Here is a 20,757-nt window from a genome sequence, read left to right as displayed (position 1 = left end):
GTGTCCGACTCTTAGCGACCCCATGGACTGCAGCCTACCAGGCTCCTCCATCCATGGGATTTTCCAGGCAAGAGTACTGGAGTGGGGTGCCATTGCCTTCTCCAATACACACTACTATATGTATAACAGATGAACAACAAGGACCTACTGTCTAGCTCAGGGAATTGCATTCAGTATTTTGTAATAAACTACACGGGAACAGAATCTGGAAAAGTATATGTATGTAAATAAATATGTATACATATACACACACACACACATATATATATAAAACAGTCACTGTGCTATATACCTGAAGGTAACAGAATATCGCAGATCAATTATACTTCAATAAAAAATTAATTTAAAAAAAGTAATACACCTAAAAAGGTGACCAGAGGGTAGGGGTTCTATCTTGGCATCCAAGGAGTTAGGAACCACTTGGATCATATGGATATGTGTCTTCTTTGAACATCTGTCCCTTAGAAACATGTTCTAGAATCTTTGTCGTTTTATACAGTTCAGCATTGCTTAAGATTATAAATTACTTAAGGATGTAGAGGTCTTCCTTTCCCAGTTCCACAAGTGACCTTAGTAGCTGGTTAAATGAAATTCCATAAACTGCTCACAAATTGAAAAAAAACTTACACTTGGATAACTAAATCATGTAATAGTGTGTGTGTGTGTGAGAGAGAGAGAGAGAGAGAGAGAGAGAGATGAGTGGGTACTTACTATTTTTGAGAATCTGCGAGAATCAGATTTTTTCCTTTTTCTGTTCTTGTGGACACAAAAGACCACCGACAGTAACTCCCTTACCTCCAACGCTCATGTAATAATCCTTGATACACCTAATTTTCTACAAGCTTTGGAAATTAAAAGTTCCCAGGATTCTATTACTGGGTCTAACGTCAATCACAGAATTTCAGACTTAGAAGGTAACTTAGAGACCATCTAATGCACTTCCCTCATTTTACTGCTTAGAAAAGTAAAATGACTTGACAATGAAGGATTCTGAACAGTTTTTCCACTTTTTCTTTTCAAATCATAAATAAAATACAGGTTCAATCACCTCATGGAAGTCATTGCATTGGTTTAAGACCACCTGAGATTCATGACTGCTCATGAATCTTGAAGAACTCGCACTTGGAAGTCATCACCACTTAGACAACACAGGTACAAAGACAAGTCTTACGTGCACAATGGCAAAATTCAGAACACAGGAGTTCTAGGTCCAGTCGGCAACTATAATAATGAATCAGTTATGGTAAAAACAGCTATCGTGTCAAACTCCTACTGCATTTTAGTTGATTCGATCCTATACATACAATCATGCCATCATCCCAATGACCCTGCTCCGGCAAATTAAAGACCGATGAGGCCAAAGAGACCCATTCTACCCAAAGACAATGTCTCAAAATGCAGAGTCTGGATTTAAACCCCAGCCTGACTTCAAAGCTTGTCCACTCTGACTGTGCCACTTTGCTGCCTTTCAGTTCCTCAAAGCTGCTTCAATTCTCACAAGTGAAAGAAAAATGAAAGTGTTAGTCGCTTAGTTAAGTCCGACTCTTTGCGACCCCATGGACTGTAGCCCACCAGGTTCCTCTGTCCATGGAATTCTTCAGTTCTCTAGGAAGTTTCCAAATGTTCAGAAAGGCATACCCAATGAAAAGCAGTATGGTCTACTAAAACAAGCAAGGGATTAGAAGCCAGGCCCACTAGGCTTAAGACTCCTGACACCATCACTCACTGGTTCTGAATAACCCAGGGCACACAGATTAGAGCGGTATTATGAGAAGCTTAACAGGGCAGAATTTTGAGAAATGAAGTCTTACTAAGAGTTACTCATAAATCATCACCCTTAAAATTCACAGAAGAGTATAATCTTCGGATGGAACCTGATAAATCATTCCAAACAACGGATGACAACCCTAGAAAGAAAAAGCTCACCCGGCAAAAAAGGATAATTTTAAAATCCAAACATAAGAGAACTTTCTCTTTTGCCTCCTTTGCGGGTGTTTATTTTGTTTCACAATTAAGTGGCCATTGGAAGAATAAGTTTTTTCAAAGTTCTGGAAAGTCATCTTAAATTAGGCCCCGGAAAGAAATGGAATCTCTTTTAGTAATGACTCTTGTTTTCTTTGAAAGTTCATGTTTGGGTCAGCCAAGTTTTAAACGGTAAAATTATATTGCTGTGTTGTTATTCAAGTTTGGGGGTGGGGTGGGGGTGAGGCTGCTAGCTGTTTGGATCACTGTCGGACAGCTTATCTGGTTTCTATACTGAAAGAAGGGTCTATTCTTAGGCAAAAGTCATCATCATTTTAGAGGAGCAGAAGCTTGCATTGGATTTCTATTGAACATTCCACACAGAAAAACTCAGAAAGTCTAGCTCTCCAAATAAAAGCTGTCTTCAGAGCTTGGGTGATTTTTCTTGAGTCAATGGAATATCCAAGCTCAAGAGTTTTGCTTTTGTTGTTTTCCTACATTGCAAAATAGCCAGATAGAAAGCAACTGTGTAAGGATATTTTCCCATTTACTTATTCCTTGCCTTGTTCTATCAAGAATAAAGCCATAAATAGTAACAAATAATTGAAACTACCAAAGTTACGAATGAGCCAAGAAGCTGTACTTCGTCTTATTACAGTAGCTACTATTAAAACTATTAGCCATATGACTAATAGGCATACCATACTCTCAAGCTATATTTAATGAAGTCGATCTGATTTTAATATTGTCATCTGCTTTTAAAATAACTACCTTCATGGAGATAGTCACTGCAGCCAAAGGAACAAAGAAAGTGGCTTGGTTGACAGGAAGGCAAAACAGGTAAGCGACATTAAGTTAAGGCAATAGTCCTCAAGGGATAAAAAATCACTCCAAAGAGGATTTAAGTAGCCCTCGGCACCAACATCGTCAAGGAACATCAAAAGAAGTCAAAAGCACCTCTGAGGTCCGTACCTGTCAGTGCCAGATCAGAGGTCCTGGTGTAAGACGCCTTGCTTAAGAGTAAAAGAATAAATAAATAATGCAAATGAGATGCAGGGTTGCTGACCTGACTGCAATTTTCCTTCTAACCAAAGACTCCAGACATCTCATCAAAGGGATGGAAAATCATAACTTTTCGACCAAAGGGTCACTTTAAACAACTATCAGATAATAAGTCAAATTAAAGATTGGTTCTAAAGAAAAGTGATCTTTGAGAGGTTGAACCAAAAATTTTAAGTCTTTTCCTTTTTTATTATTTTTGGCTGTACTGGGTCTTCGTTGCTTCGAAGGCTTTTCTGTAGTTGCGGCACTGCTGATGCTAAGTCGCTTCAGTCGTGTCCGACTCTGTGCGACACCAGAGACGGCAGCCCACCAGGCTCCCCCGTCCCTGGGATTCTCCAGGCAAGAACACTGGAGTGGGTTGCCCTTTTCTTCTCCAATGCATGAAAGTGAAAAGTGAAAGTGAACTCACTCAGTCGTGTCCGACTCTTAGCGACCCCATGGACTACAGCCCACCAGGCTCCTCCATCCAAGGGATTTTCCAGGCAAGAGTACTGGAGTGGGGTTCCATTGCCTTCTCCGGTAGCTGCGGCACGGGAGCCTCTAAATGTGGGGGCTTCTCCTGTTGTGGCTCCCGGGCTCTAGAGCACAGGCTCAATAGCTGGGGCGCATGGCTTAGCTGCCCTGCAGCATGTGGGACCCCGCAGGACCAGGGATTGAACCTGTGTTGACAGGTGGATTCTTTACCACTGAGCCACCAAGGAAGCCTTTAAAAGTGTCTTCTTGACAAAAGAACTGTATGATCAGTCATTCATATATTGATAAGCACTCTAATTCAACTAAAGAGAAGAGAGTGAATGGAGTAGGCCTTTTTCATTGTAAAACCATATAGTACATCATACCCACATGTAATTACTTATCCTCCTACATTGTCACCTGCTTCACTTCTCATCACCTTCACTGAGAAAACGGCCTTGTTTTTGTCTAAGTTTCAGCAGCTTGTACAGTGCGAAGTACATGGGAGACACTTAATACATCTTACCGGAGTAAGTGAATTTAAGAGATGGGTTTTCAAAAAAATGCACAGCATGTTCATCCATAGCTCAAGGAAAGTAAATGAAGAGGAAGCAAGAAGCTAAAATTTTGCCCTTTAGGACAAACTACTACATAAGGAATTATTACTCAAGAGGGAATAGATATATGTATCTTATCGGGGCTTTGCATTGTCATACGGTAGAAACCAACAGAACATTGTAAAGCAATTATCGTCCAATTAAATAAAAAAGCCCAGTATCCCATAAAAAATAATAAAGAGTGTTAGTACATGTCTCTCAAAGCTACCCATAAATTCTCAAAAACATATAAAAGGATTATTGCATGATTATGCCACTTTTTCCAATCAGTAACTGAGATTGCTACCAGAAACTCAAAACACTGGTTTCTCCATATAATACTTCAATACCATTAATTTTTTAAATGCTCTCGTTATTACATTTCTGTTCTTTGATATGCTATTTACTTTGTAACATACAGTGGAGGAATGGATCAAAGTTATTCAACAACTCACTAGAAGATTGGCTCTTATTATAATGATTCCAAAAAACGTATCCAAAAAGTACATTTCAGGGATATGCATGATGAAGTCTCTTCTCTGCTTTCACCCTTCAAATATCCTGATTCCACATGAAGCAAAGAATCAAGACATGCAACTTGTTGTTTCTTAGAGAAATACTACAAGTTTAGAACAAGTAGTATGGTTCTCTCCTGTGCTACCAAGAGTGGCAAAAGGAAGTGTGAGATTTCACACTTTCAAAATTTGCTAAGTGTAGATTATATAACCATACAGTTACAACAAAAGGAACCTTCTGTGAATCAAGTTACTAGGGTTCAGGAATTTAATTTATAAACCACTAGCATTTAATTACTTCTAGAGCACTTTCTCCTTCCCTTCTTTCATGTAAAAAATTTTTTAAATTCATAAATTGACCCACACTTTGAAAAAGGAGACAATACCAAGTATATACCTTTTTTTTTTTAAGCATGGAAATCTGGAGATAATAGTACTATTTATTGGGCTGCTGAGCTTATAAACTATGTAGACATCAAGAAGCCAAAACATGAAAGAGAGAAGCAAGAAGCTGATGAAAGGGGGGAAGAAGGCTCAAGGAGGGTGTGTGTGTGTGTATGTGTGTATGTGACTGATTCGCCATGTTGTACGGCAGAAACCAATGCAGCACTGTAAAGCAATTATCCTCCAATTAAAAATAAAGAAACTGACAAAAGGGATCTCTTGCTGGGTGACCTAAGGACTCCCTCTCCCCCCCACCCAAAAAAACTTGATAAGGATGTATTGAGACCTACTATAATTGATTAAACTTTGACTGAAAAATAAGATTATAGACTTTTTGTATTTCCCTACAAAACTTGGGGGACATAGATATTGGTCATTGAATGATGCAGTTAAGGCTTCCAACACTGTCATTAGCTGAATTGTTTTACTTTTTTTAAAAGGGAAAAGTAAATACCCTTCCAGGAGGTCTGGATTTCACAGCTTTTAATTTAGACATAATTTAGTTTTGCAAGCATAAAGGAGATACTGCCTGGGGAGTCCAGGAAGGCTTTCTAGAAGCAAGCTGCGTGCTGGAAGTCAGATTCTCTCGTCCTGCACAGAGATCATGGGCTCTCCAGCGCCCTCTCACCCCGAGCACGTCACACAGCCATCCACGTGACTCACAGGAGGACCGGCGACAGAGAACCATCCCACCTTCAGACCCAATGTTACAAAGCCAATCAAGCCACTCTCTAGACCTCGGTTTCCTTATGTGAAAAAGGAGAAAAGGCTGCACCAGCAATGCTCCTTCCAGTTCTAAAACAGGATTATGACATTTATGACTTTAGCAGGATGTCTCTAGCTTGCCTACAAACAAAACACACACAGGAAAAAACTTCGAGGATGTTTTCTTCTCACCACCTTTGACTTGTCTTAGAAGCAGAAGCAAATGCTTTTGTGATTACGTGTTTCTTAGGGATTCCCACAGGGCCGAATGTTACTGGTGGGGCTACACATAGCGGTGACCTGTTGCATTTCCCAAAGATCACTAGCAATGCTCTGAAAGTGATGTAAAAAACACAAGGTTGTGAACACATTTAAACTACACCTTAAAACTGTGTGCGTTTTTTTTTAGGGAAAGAAAAGAAAGTCTTATATTCCCACAGTACTTGTTTTTTTTTTTAATTTTTTATTTTATATTGGAGTATGGCTACTTAATTGGAGAAGGCAATGGCACCCTACTCCAGTACTCTTGCCTGGAGAATCCCATGGACAGAGGAGCCTGGTGGGCTGCAGTCCATGGGGTCGCGAAGAGTCGGACACGACAGAGCGACTACACTTTCACTTCATACTTTCGTGCATTGGAGAAGGAAATGGCAACCCACTCCAGTGTTCTTGCCTGGAGAATCCCAGGGACAGCGGGGCCTGGTGGGCTGCCATCTATGGGGTTGCACAGAGTCGGACACGACTGAAGCGACTTAGCAGTAGCAGCAGCAGCATGGCTACTTAATAGTGGTATGTTAGCTACAGGTGTACAGCAAAGTGATTCAGTTATATCCACAGAAATATCCATTCTTTTTCAAAGTCTTTTCCCATTTCGCTTATTTGAGAATACCGAGCTGAGTCCCCTGTGCTATACACAGTAGGTCCTGGTTGGTTATCTATTTTAAATGTGATAAATGTATACATGTCAGTTCCAAACTCCCCATCTATCTCCCCTGCCCCTTCTCTCTGGTAACCATATGTTTGTTCTTTTAAGTCTCCCACAGTACGTACCTACTTCTAACTGTTTTAAAGCCCTCACATAGATCACAGTTAATACTAATATGGAGATGGATAGTAGGCTCAAAGTATAGGGTGTCTTACCAAGCCTCTTGGGGTGCCTTATAAATGCTAGATTGGTTGGACAGTACAGCATTGACTAAATTTCTTTAAACAATGTTATCTCCAATTACAGCTGGATTACTTAAGAGTTTTTCACTCAATAATATAACTGCTTAACATTGTGATTAATCATGATGGTTAGCACTTGCTGACTAGTGTACCATGTGCCAGACAGAACAGGCATCCACCTGCCCCCAGAAGCCTACAGATGAGGAAACAGAGGCAGAGAGAAGTCATTTCCTCACAAGGTCGTGAAGGCAGAATCTGCACTCTGCCTTCCTGACCCCACGGCCTACCTGTCTATAAACGCTGGACGGCAAACCTACCAAGCATCTGACGCCGTTTGAAAGGATCAAGATAATTAAGACAAGCGCTTGGTTTACAGGTGGTGGAGCCTGCCAGACTTTTAAGAAATAATTACAACACAGTATGTGCGCTGTAACCCAGGCCTTTAAACATTGCTGTGGCAACACAGCAATGAGAGAGAAGAGAGGCTGCCTGGGAGTTCAGCCAGGCTTCCATTTGAGCTGGGTATTGAAAGATGAGCACACATTCCTGGGGAGCAGGAAGAATGGAAGGGCATTCCAAGCGGAGAACAGCATGTGCCAAGGTACATAAAGGTGAGCGAACCCACGGAATCCAGTGGGGCAGGAGGGGAGAGAAGGCAGGCCAGGGACAGGGAGTTTCCAGGCTTGCTCACTGGACCCCTTTCTGCCTCATCCTACCTGACTAACGGTGGCTAGGAAAGGGCCCACTGCCAGCTGTCTCCTACAGCAGTGGTCCCCAACCTTATCGGCTCCAGGGACCACTTTTCTGGAAGACAGTTTCTCCATGAATCAGGGTAGGGGGATGGTTCTGGGATGATTCGAGTGCATTATGTTTGTTGTGCACTTTATTTCTACTATTATTATTACATCAGCTGCATCGCCGATCACCAGGCATTAGATCCTGGAGGTCGGGGAGCCCTGTCCTACAAGGGTAATATCTGGTGGAGTTTAAAGGAATATCTTTTCTTCCCTTCTGAGTTAACACTTCCCCAGAGTCAAACAGTCCTGGGGTGCAAGCAAGAATGTAAGTGTGATAAATCAACCAGTTAGCTGAAATTTTTAGAGCCAGGCAGGCAGAAGATGGCACACAGAAGGGGAAGGTGACTGGCCCCCAAGATGGATTTCCATAAACTCTAAAGTCTAGGTCTGTGACCCTTACGGGGTTAGGAGCAAAACTGTGTGTGCATTTTCTAGGGAGAACACCCACAGTTTCACCAGATTCTCAAAGGGATGAATGACCCCTCAAATCAACAATCACTGCTTTCAAGCAGACCAGACCTCCCCGTAATGTATAACACCGGGAGCAACCCTAAGACATTATGTTTAAAAAAAAAAAAATCAGTGCAAGCAAAATGAGAAAGTATCCGTGCCTCTTGAGCTTTACTTGAAAAGCTGAGAAACACGTTAGTTAGCTTAAGGCTCTGTTCAAAAGGCCTTTAAGATCTGAGATAGTTATGTTTGCCTAACTTTACTCAGGTCATATTATGCAAGCCGGCCACCTATTCAGGACCCCAAATGTTCCTGATTTACTGATAAGGCATAAACTCACCAATTTGTAATCTAACTCTCCTAAGAAAACCTGCCCTCTAAACGGGGAAGACACGGAGGAAATCCAAGACGCTGGATTCACAGGCTGGGTACTTAATTAACTTCTTGAAACTAATATTTAAAAGAAAACTTAAAAATAAACCATACCTCAGTGAGACTCGCTCTTAATTTTCTACCACAAGATTAAAAGGATGACTGCCCTCTGAGGAATAATAATCACCAAAAGTCTGAACACAAGAAAGCTTATATGCAGATTGGCGACTGGGTCCCCTAGTGGAATGTGAACACTGCTAACCCAGCATGTCATCAGGATCACATCTTACATCACATCACCAGCATTGCAACATATCACAATTCCTCTGTTGTCAGCATCTTTTCTATTTCTGTTCTATTTCTTTGCTGCACAAAGCCAAGGGATTAGAAGCAACTTTTCATGAAGGACACAGAGACGAGCTTTTGAGCATGCAGCACGCCCAGCAGCAAACGGCAGAGCGGTGGTCCACGTTCACTGCCAGCCTGATCGCAGAGCTGTGTGAGCTCCGGCAAGTTACCTGCCCTCTCTGTGCTTTCTCCAAGTATGAAATGGGGACCATGGTTTTAACTTCTCATAGGATTGTTGTGAGAAGTCAGTAAGGTAAGGCTCGTAAAATGTTTAGAACAGTGTTTGGAAGCTAGTGTTTGACAAATACGCGAAATCTCACCAAAATTCCTTGGTTAAAGAAAAGAGCTGTTTCAACAAAACTGAGAAGGAAAAAGTAATGTTCAGTAACATGCCAATATCCAGGGTAATATGCCTCCTGTTTAGTGTGAAACAAAACACCAAGATAACCACTACAAGTGCAAAAAATGTAACTCTCCATGAAACAAAAAATATTTTTAAGAAGAAAAACATTTAAAAATCAGAAAATCAAACCAAATTAAAGAGACATTTACTGAGCTACTACCACACGTTATTCACTATGCTAGACGCTGGTGGTAAAAAAAAAAAAAAAAAATTTATTCTACATATATATCTTTATATCATGGGAGCATAGAAAGCTGAGAGTAGTATTCATGCTTATATCCACTGCAATACACTGAAGAGCTAGGCTTAACTTTTGAAGGAAGACAAATTTCTACCCAAGTGATAATGGAGCAGTGTAGGGACTTCCCCGGTGGTCCTATGGTTGAGACTCCATGCTTTCAATGCAGAGGACATGGGTTCGATCCTTGGTCCGGAAAATGAGATTACACTGCCACATGATATGGCCAAAAAACTTAAAAAAGGTTTTATGGAATAGTGTTCCTTAATAATGGGCTCATGCTATTGTTGAGTTTGTATATTTTCTCCAGGAAAATAAAGCAGGAGTGTCAAAAATTTTGGAAACAGCCATGTTTCCAGGAACAGAGAGTATACTGATATAATTTAACTGTAGAATTTACCGGTCTTTTACCTTAAAGTTTACTAAGAGTTAAAAATAAGATCCTTTAGGTCAAGCTCTGAGTCAGACACTCTGCCACATGTTTTACATACAAGGTTACTTTACAGTTCCATGAAGTACATATTATCATTTTCTTAAAAACAGATGAAGAAACTATCATTTTAGAAAGGTTAAAGCTCACCTAGCTAGCAGGCAAAACAGATTATGAACCTAGTCATGAAGCCAACATAATTGCACCTCAAGTGATTTTATTTTCTTTAAAAAACGCATTTAGCTAAACCTCAAAAAAAAAAAAAAAAGTGTGAAGGCTAAACCTCAAAAAAATAAATAAATAAAATAAAAAATAAAAAAAATAAACAACGCGTTTAGTATTTCTTTCTTTGCCTGTGCCAGGTCTCTGCTGGGGTATGCGGAATCCACCCTGACCAGGGATCAAACTCAGGCCCCTACATTGGGAGCATGGAGTCTTAGCCCCTGGATCATCAGGAAAGTCCCCTGAAGTAAGCGATTTATAATTAAATGTTGTACGTCACAAAAACCAAGCTTATTGGCTGATTTCTCCATAACCTGTCCTCATCCATTTCTCCATGATGACTCCCTTCCAAATAAATAATAAAATTAGTAATAATAATGGTAACTCTGTACTTGTAGAACACATATTTACAATCCAAGGAGGCATACTCTCTATTACTATTGCTATAATCCGTATGCAACCCTGTGTCACTTGCTCAGTCATATCAGATTCTTTGGGACTCCATGGACCACGACCCACCAGGCTCCTCTGTCCATGGAATTCTCCAGGTAAGAATACTGGAGTGGGTTGTCATTCCCTTCTCTAGGGTATCTTCCCGACCCAGGGATCAAACCCATGTCTCCCTCATTGCGGGCACTCTTTACCCTCTGAGTCACCAGGGAAGCCCATATGCAGCCCCCTATGTGGTATATTTTGTGATTGGCAATTTACACAGGAAGACACAGCCTCAGAGAAATCAAGTAACTTGCCCAAAGTAACACAGCTATTAGCTGACAATGCCAGCAGAGGAGAATGGGATTCAAAACGCGCACTGGTGTGACAATGTAGGCACTCTGAAGAAGTTGAAAGGTCATCTAAATTTTCTGAACGCAGACCCTGAGTAAAACTCTCCACCATCCCGAAAACTTTCTTCTCAACTGATCCCTGAGTCTGCTCAGGGAAAAGTTAAATCTTATTCTTTCAGCAAGTTTCCACTCCCCTCCACCCGATCGCCTCTGCAGATTCTTGGGTCCCGATGAGCGCCAGTGCATCTGAGATAGAAGCAGAGAAGAAGAACTAAAAGGAGAAGAAAAAGAGGGAAAGGCCATAAAGAAGAAATGGAAGGGAAGTGGCCGTTTTCCCAAGCAATGGATTTTCCCTGGGCCCTTGGAGCTCCACCCACCCTGGAGAACAAGGAGTCAGAGTCTAACCCAGACTCCAGGCTTCTCTTTCTAGACCCTTCCTCACTCTCCCTCCAAGGTAGCTGGGCAATCAGACCCCACGTACACAAAGAGGAAAGAAGTGCCAAGCCCTGCCACCAGGGCTTCCAACAAAAGCAGAACTGGTGACCTATAAATACCCGCAAGGTGACGGAAACACGGAACAAAGAGATAAGGGGCACGCGGTACAGATGTCTGAGCGTCTGGATCTCTAGTCCGGGTAAGAATTTTAAAAGCCCTGTTAAGACACTGGTGGGCAGAAAGCTGGAGGGCTAGGTAGGGACACCAGATAGCTAATCCCATGGCGATGCTGTTCAAGAGCAAAGAGGCCAAAAGTGAGGTTGAACAGCTCTGCTATGAACACAGCATGAAGGAGGAGGGTGTGGACTCTGTAATATATACCCATTTCAGCTGCTCCAAGGTCTTTGGGCCATGTCCTGCTTCTCAACCCTGCTTTCCGTTGCCTTTTTTTTTTTTTTTAATATTTTTTAATATGGACCATTTTTTAAAGTCTTTACAAAGTTGTTACAATATTACTTTTGTTTTATGGTTTGGTTTCTTGGCCAGGAGGCATATGGCAGCTAAGCCTCCCCAACCAGGGATTCAACTCACAGCCCCCTGGCATGGGAAGAAAATCTTAACCACTGGACCATGAGGGAAGTCCCCCTCAGCCCTACTTTAGATTGTGGGGATCAATGGACACATGACCTCTTCAAAACAAACTAAATTGGAAGGGCACTTACTGCAGACAGGAAGATTCCTGTTTAATGAGTTCCTCTAGCATGAAGAGTAGACAAATACTAACTGAAAATGAACACACATCCATTCAATACCATGAAGAATAGGATCTTTCCATTTTAAGAAGGGGCTTTTTTATTTTTTAATTTTTTTACATATTTGTTCTGCAACTTCTTGTGTGTTAGGCTACATAAGAGAACATAATGGCAATGAGCCCAAGTAGAAGGATTTCAAAATCTACCCTCGTATGTCTAACTTTGTTCAGAAAGACACATCTGGGTTTCTCTTGTACATTAAGTTCCTACAAAAGGAAGTGCCATGGAACTCTCTCATCCCTAAACAAAGCCCAGGTTTGTGTATAAAGTAACAGTAGACAATCCAACACATCCCTGCCCAAACGCTACTGCTTCTAACAAGCTTTCCTCAATACCCTGCCCAGCGATTATTTTTATCTATTACAGCAATTAATTTTTTTCTAACCTCCGTTTGGCTCAGACGGTAAAGAATCTGCCTATAATGCATGAAACGTGGATTTGATCTCTGGGTCAGGAAGATCCCCTGGAGGAGGGCATGGCAACCCACTCCAGTATTCTTGACTAGAGAATTCCACGGACAGAGGAGCCTGGGGGGCTACAGTCCATGGGGTTGCAAAGAGTCGGACACGACTGAGCAACTAACATTTTCAACACTTTCAACCTCCATTTAATACTTTCCACCTAGCCCACAAGCGACCTGAGGGCATTGCAATAGTAGATACATAGATTAGCACAGAAATCTTCTAAAGAATCATCTATGTGATACTGTACTTTCAAATTTAAGAATACTAATATAGTACTCAGATATGACATTTGTAATTTAATGCATTTTTTAATGGGAAGGACATGTGCACACACCAATGATAAAAACACCATAGCGGATGCAAGAAAACATCACGAGAAAGAGGAAGCCAAGTAATGCCTACATTTGCTCAAAAAAATTTTACTTCAAAAATGATTTAGTTCAGATGTGCCTGTCCAGAACTAAAGTTACATGAGCCCGGTAGCTGCTGCCTGGTGATAATTTTCTTAGTGCCAGGAAGTTGGTAAGTATGTGATTAGACATGATTCTGCTCCTAGCTCCACCCAAGATGCTATCAGTTCCTTAAACAGAACATTCTGCAGCTGACCAGCCACAGTCCAAAAAAAAAAAGCCAAATTTTCATACAAGTCACTACAAATTCTCCACACCCCTTTCCCATCCATGCACATTTTTACAGCACAGCACACATTTAAAGCATAAGGGGGAAATCAATGGGAAATAAAATTGGCCATTCTCATGACTTGCGACAGATCAATATTTGAAACTTTTGACTCAATATCAAGAAAATACTAACCAACCTGTCTGTCAATTGATTCCAAATTTCTAAACTATTCCTACTTCCTATTCCCAGATACACCCCAGGACTCTCACCTTCCAGCCCTGCACCTCTGAACTACTGAGTCACCTCCACCAGGAAACACAACACAAAAAACATGTGAGCCTGGCTGACGCATACAAGCATCTTTTCTAAACTCTATTCAAGCTTTGTGAATGTTCTGCAAGTTGATTCTCTGAATGCACACTAAAATACTCTTTCAGATGATGAAACCAGAAATCCCCAAATGGAGTTTTGCTCAAAGTTAGAATGGCATGCCATCCATTCAAAAACTGAGAAATATTTTTCTACTTCATGAAAAATGACCTTATCGAGCTCTATGACCTTCAGCTGCTCATTTCACCTCTCTGGACTTCACTGTCCTCAATTAGTGATTTGTCTGTTTCAAACGCTGCACTATAGAAAAATTTAAAAAAAAAAAATTTTTTTTTGAAATGGATTTCGCTATCTGGTGAGGAAAGTCCCCCTTCATAGTTCTTCTTTTTCAAAATTTTCTTGGCTGTCTTTACATCTTTAAGTCCAAATGAACTTTGGAACTAGTTTGTCAAATTCTTTTAAAATTACTTTCAAATTTTTATTGGAATTTAATTTATAAATTAATCTGGAGGAAACTGGCAACATTACAATATACATCCAGGAATATAGTTTCTGTCTCCATTTATTCAGGTCTTTTATGTTCTTTACAATATTCTTCAGGTTGTTCTTTCAAGTTTGTTTTACTGGTGCCAAAAATGTATCTCTTAAAAATTTTAATTATTTAATACTGCTTTCCTACGCTGGTAGGTTAAAAACAAAAACAAAAAAAGCCTTGTGATTTTGTGCTTATCCTGTTTGGCCACCTTACCGAAGTTTATTATTCTAGGTTTTTTTCCTTTTCAATTGATAATTCTGGATTTTCTAGGCAAACCATCACACCTTGACCTATTCTTAAAAGACAAGCAAAAAAACTAGGCGAAATATTTCCAAAATACTTTAGAAAGTACATAAACAATGTTTATAATAAAGAGAGCCTAGAAATCAATAATAGAAAAATAAAGAATATAAATACAGTGAAAGTGTTAGTCGCTCAGTTGTGTCTGACTCTTTGTGATCCCAGGCTCCTCTGTCCACAGGATTTCCCAAGCAAGAATACTGGAGTGGGCTGCCATTTCCTTGTCCAGGGGATCTTCCTGAACCAGGGATCAAACCCAGGTCTCCTTCATGGCAGGCTGATTCTTTACTGTCTGAGCCACCATTTTATTTATTCTAAGACTCGAGAGGACACCTGAAACCCACAGTCTATATGTGTTTCTTCCCATCCTAACTGGTGGGAGCATGCCCAAGATGGATACACTGGACAAAGGATGATTCACACTCTGGATGGGACAGAGCGGGATGGCACAAGACTTCATCACACTACTCAAAAGAGCATGAAATTTAAAACTCATGAGTTATTTCGGGAATTTTCCATTGAATATGTTGGGTCTACAGTTGACTGTGAGTAACAAACCACAGAAGCAAAACCTTGGATAAGAGAGGTCTACTAACCAAGTTGTTTAAAAGCAGAAAACCAGTGAACATATGAAAATGTTCAACTTCATTAATGACAATACCAATTAAAGTGATGAAATGCCTTTTTCCCAGCCAAAGACTGCAAAGAAAGATAACATCTGACGTTAAAAAGGAGGTGAAAAAATGAACACTAGATGGAATTGCATATTAATGAGTCTTTTTAGAGGCAAATTCAGTATTATCAAAAAATTAAATGCATATAACCTTTTCATCCAGAAAATCCAATTCTAGGAATCTTTACATTATACTCATGTTCCAGAGTTAAAGAGTAAATTTTAAAATGACATATGGTTAAAAAAAAAAAAAAAAATTGTTTTAATCCTTAAATATCCTTTAAGTTGTCCAAGTGTTTGTAACCTAATTTGAATATGCAAAATATACATAATATAAACTTATTTACTGATGTACATATATCATAAAGAACATATAGGCAAAATAAAATTTTACATCTTTAATTACATAAGAGCATATTATGGTTGAGTTCTAATAAGTTAAATGCATAAAATGCAACTCTATTACTGTTAGAAATACCAGCACATTCCTGTCCAAAGATGTATGCATAAAAGATGCTTCCTACAATAGCATTAGTAATGGCAAAAGTATTGAAAAATAACTTGAATGTCAGCAGGAAGTACTAAAATATATTAGTGTACATCCATACAACAGATTCTATATAACTATTTAAAAGAATGAGGTAAGGCTATACATTCTGATACACAAGATCCAAGATTTATTGTCAAGTTAAAAAGAGGGACCAAATCATAATGTACTGCATGTAAGAAGACATTTTTATCTGCATCTAAGTGCAAAGAAAGATGAATGTTATATCATTAACTGTGATTACATTTTTGGTACAGGATAGGGTGGGAGGTTGAGGGAGAAATTACATTTTTTTGCTGCATGTACTTCTGTATTTTGACATACAAAAATCACGTCTTATTACTTTGTACATTATATTAACAATGGAAAAATGAGGCGCCATCGTATTTATGGCCCTTTGCAGCTCTCTAAAAGTTTATGAACAACAGGTTTTCTGAGGAGTCTCCATGTTGATTTCAGTCACTGATTAGTATCAGTTCTCTGGCACTGGGTAGGAAAAGTCCCTGGGAAGTGGAGACAGTGAGAAAGAAAATCAGAATGCATTCAATGATTGCAAACATTAAGTACCCAATCAATGTGATCTATTCTGCTCTGTTTCCATATGAAAGTGAATCATCTGAACATTTTAACAAACTTTTCAGAAATCACAAACACTATCAAAAGGTTTTACTGTATTCTGAGATTAGGCAAAAAGATGTATCTGTCCTTTTGACGCACAAGCTTCTCCCCCAAAAAGGAAAACATATATGAAGAAACGTGGAGGCAGTAGAATGAGGGTCAAAGGATGCATCTATAGGCCTGAAGAACACTGTTATTTCCTAAGGATTAACATTTACACAAACACTGACTCCACTAATGCAGGCCCTTTTCTACCCTTTATCATTTTGTTTAGTTTATTTGTCCAGGATGATGCGAAACAAACCCAAGACAAAGCAGGGGACATGGCTACTATATATGCAACTCTTTCAATCGTAAGTCACTAGTATATCCAGAAACACCACTATCCTGGCTCCACAGGAATTTCCCAACTCTGAAAATCCCACATTGCAATGTAACATGACTTGGAATGTTACAAAAAGGAATTACTGTACTAAATGAAAATTCAGCCCTATCCAAACGCATTTTAAGTATAAAACTAACACAAAACCACACTGCCAAACCTCAGACACTTAATTCTTGATGAAGAAATCAGATGTCCCTTCGTCTGTACAATGTGCTTCTCATCTAGTCCTTGCAAGGAGTCATCCTTCAAGGTCCTGCAGAAATGCAAGCTGAGTGTGCCTCGTGCGTCACAAGCACTGCCGTCTAACACAGAAAGCAGTGAACTGCACGGTTCTGGCCCAGGTTTTTCCTAAAAACGGAGCTCTTACAGCCATTCAGGGGAGCCCTCCCCCAGGTGTATCCTGACCCCTTCCCTCATTCTCCTTGGAGCATGTTGCCAGAACCTATAACAGCATCTGCGATGGTAGATATTCAATAAAAATGCTTCCTGAATAAATGAATGAGGCGGTGTACTACTAGAGAAGTCAGTGAAGTTCAGTATGATTAAAAGCAGAATCTGCAGGAGACGGGGTCACAGATGAGGCTACCTAGTGAAAGGATGTGGCCAAAGGTTTTAAGCAGAATAGTAGAGCATATTTCCAATTTCTGAAAGGTAACCCCGGCTGTCCTAAAGATCAAGGACAGTGGCGAGGCAGCACTAGAGACAGAAAGGTGTTTCAAAAGCTGGCACAGACTGCAGAAAGCTTTGACAGTGGGCCTCCTGATAGCAGCAGGGAAGATGGAGAGAAGTCAACACACATGAGAGACCCATGGGAGGATGAACTGTTGGGCTGCCGGACAGACAGGGAGGGAGGAGGAAGAAGTGGGTACCCAGGTAAAGGTGGCTCAGATGCAGAATACAGGGGAGCAGGTTCAGGGGGGTGTGGATACTGAAGTCAGCTACTGGTCATGGTATGTTTAAGGTGTATGGGAGCCATTCAACTGGAGGTGGTGTGGACACTCAGATATTTGAATCGAACTGAGGAGAGAAGTCCGGCATAAGGACATCATCCATGGAAGAGTAGGATAATGGGAAATGAAGACAGAACGGAGGGCTAAGGGATACTACCACTTAAGAACCAAACCAAGGAAAACAGATGAAAAGGAGTGAGGTTAAAGCGGCGGGGGAGAGGGGGGAGGGCGAAAGTCCATGGCATCATGAAACCCAAGGATAGTGTCAAGAATGAGAAAAACCCAAAATATAAAATCTGTCACTAGTGGGATAATGATTTGTTTTATTTCCTTCCTTATGCTCTTCTGTTTTTTCCTAGGATCCTTGAGAGTGATGTATTTTGTTATTCCTCTGAAAACTGTGTAAAATGTCTAACTGTTATGATAGACTCATAAATTCAAGAGCCACGAACAGTCTTCTGTCCTTAGGGCATGTGTTTTGAATTCGTTCTCTGGGTCTGGTGATCTATCTGCTCCAGCTTCGTGACCAGTGACACACATGGCCCAGCCTCCTGGAATCCCAGCAGAGCAGAGCTGGCTGGCCTACGCACAGATGGTCCACTGACCTCGGGGTCATGAGCACACTGTTCTCATCAAATGAGCTAACCAGCAACAGACCCAGCCTACTGTGTCCCACTTCCCACCACTACGAAGGCCAAAGTTCCCCAACTCTGCACCATTTCTTATAAACAAGATTGCCTATAAACATTCACACAGATACAGGAGGGAGAAGGCTCACCAAAAATATTTGCTCATTGCCTCTAAATAGGACTTAGGTTTACTCACAAGGTACTGCCCTGGCAAGCAGAAGTGTATCATTAATGAAAATGATGGTAACCTAGTAAGCCGGTATAGTTACCAATGACTCAGTATCTGTTGTTCTTTTTTAATTAGCTTTTTAATTTTTCTTTTCTTTTTTTTTTGTCCACGCCATGCAGCATGTAGGATTTTAGTTCCCTGACGAGGGATCAAACCCATGCATAGAAAGCTCAGAGTCTTAACTACTGGATCACCAGGGAAGTTCCCCACAATACCTGTCGTTCTCATGATACTTTCAATTAAAAAAAAAAAGGAAGCCAGGTTTGAACCAAGGTTTCAATACTTTTAGAGATCAATAACGATCTAAGAAATAATATTCTAACCTTCTACTCCCTGTCTCTAGATCCCAAAACAACATTTTGGACTATTTACACCATTCACCTTGATAGCACCTTTCCTGGAGTAGGCTGAGAGTAGCTATCATCCCCTCTACTTTATAAATTAACCAACTCAAAATATAGGGGTCATTCTGCTTGACATCAAGGGACCCAGAAAGAGACACAGGGTCAATTTGAATAGCACAGTCTTACAAACAGAATGGGCTCCAGACCCAACCTTGGGCTTTAGCTGACTCACTGCTCGGAAGAGGGTGTTGAACAAAAGCACTTCCTGGGTGCCGCCAAGCTCCAAAAAGTTCTGATAAGCATAAATAGACATGTCAAGAGTAAATGGCCAGAGTAAGAAGGAAGACCTTTAAAACCGGCTCTCAAACACTAAGTTTCCATGTTTACATACTGCTATTTGAAAAGCAGTCTGTTTCACAAAAGAAAAATGAACAAAAGTTCATAGTCCTCTAGATTGAATATCTGTGCATTTTCATCGATTATTTTAGGAGCGCTATGGGAAAGTCATAGCTGCTATTACTTTTTTTAAACACAGCTTTAAAAAAAAGAAAAAAAAGGAATTCATTTACTTCAAAATACGTCTTGGGATTAGTCGTCTTCCTTTCCAAAAACAGAAAATTTAAAACCTTTGACTGGGTTATTTTGTTCAAATGGATTTTACTATACTTGGTTTTCACGGGGAAAGAATCACCGAGATGATCAGGGGCTAAAAATAGATGCAATAAAGCTGAGGGTAAAGTGTTTGTGAGGCTGACACTAACAATTAGGGAAAAAAAAAAGTGGTATCACCAGTATTAAAATAAGAAATCGGAGCCCATTCTGGGAAAACTTCACAGCCTGCCAGTCATCCAGCCTCACGGGCTGGCCCAGCTCCCCAGCAGAGGTCCCTCGGCCCAGTGGACAGCCTTATAAGGCAACTATGCCCAGAAAGGAGATAAGAACACCAGGCACTTAACATTTCCAGAGGCCTCTACAAATGTTAACTCTTGAATCTTCACAGGGCTCTGGGATAGCTAGCCATTCTACCACCATTTCCAAAAGAGGCTGGGCAAGCCAGACACCTGACCTCACAGGTAATTAAGGTGCACTGCATGAGGAGCTGGCAGGTTTGTTTTTTTTTTTTTAAAACTTTTTATTTTCAATTGGAGAAGAGCTGATTAATAATGTTGTGAGGGACTTCCCTGGTCCAGTGGTTAAGACTCTGAGCTCCGGATGCAGGGGACCCGGCTTCGAACCTTGGTCAGGGAACTCGATCCCATATGCCACAATTACAACCCGGCACAGCCAAAGAAACAAAACACAACAATGCTGTGAGTTTCCTGTGGACAGCCAAGGGGCTCAGCCACACACGTGCATGCATCCATTCCCCGCCAAACCCCACTCCCAGCCTGGCCTGGCAGCCCTTCTTGGGCGCCTTGCTCAGGGCCTGACAAGCCTCAGCTTTATCAGGAACTGAGTAAACGCTTTCCTCCTCATGAACAGGAAGGAGGAGGAAAGCTTCTCAACTCTTGACAGTAAGTGGAGAATAGACTCCGCCCGCCCTCCTCTCTCTCCCCCAGATTCCAGTCCTTAGAATAACGAAGACTTCAGACTCCAACAGCCCAGCAAAATAAGACAACGGCGGCGAGGGTCTGGACTCAAGACGTGGCATAGAGGAGGAGAGACTCGTCCTCTGCAAGCTGGTTTCTAGTCTCCAAGGGGACACTTCACACCCATCCTCTCACCTTCAGGAATCACCTCTGAAGCTGTGATTACCATGCCAGTAGGAAATAAGACAGCAACCTATGCCGTTCAGAGAGGATTAAGTGGCCTCATTCAATTTTTTTTTTCTTTTTATGAAGGGGGGGTCAATTTTTAAGTTAAGAAAATTTCAATGCAATAATTATCAAGTAATGTTTACTGAGAATCTACACTGTGATATATTGTGGTCAGGTGG

At 40.8% G+C, this 20,757-nt stretch overlaps 1 protein-coding gene across 5 annotated transcripts in view; it reads right to left on the bottom strand.

Annotated features, from left to right (window-relative positions):
* RBPMS (RNA binding protein, mRNA processing factor) overlaps positions 1-20,757 on the bottom strand; it is a 202,867-nt gene that overhangs the window by 160,511 nt on the left and 21,599 nt on the right.

This window comes from Bos taurus, chromosome 27 (genome assembly GCF_002263795.3).
Source record: "Bos taurus isolate L1 Dominette 01449 registration number 42190680 breed Hereford chromosome 27, ARS-UCD2.0, whole genome shotgun sequence".
Lineage (NCBI taxonomy): Eukaryota > Metazoa > Chordata > Mammalia > Artiodactyla > Bovidae > Bos > Bos taurus.
This window is presented reverse-complemented; position numbering and strand designations above follow the sequence as displayed.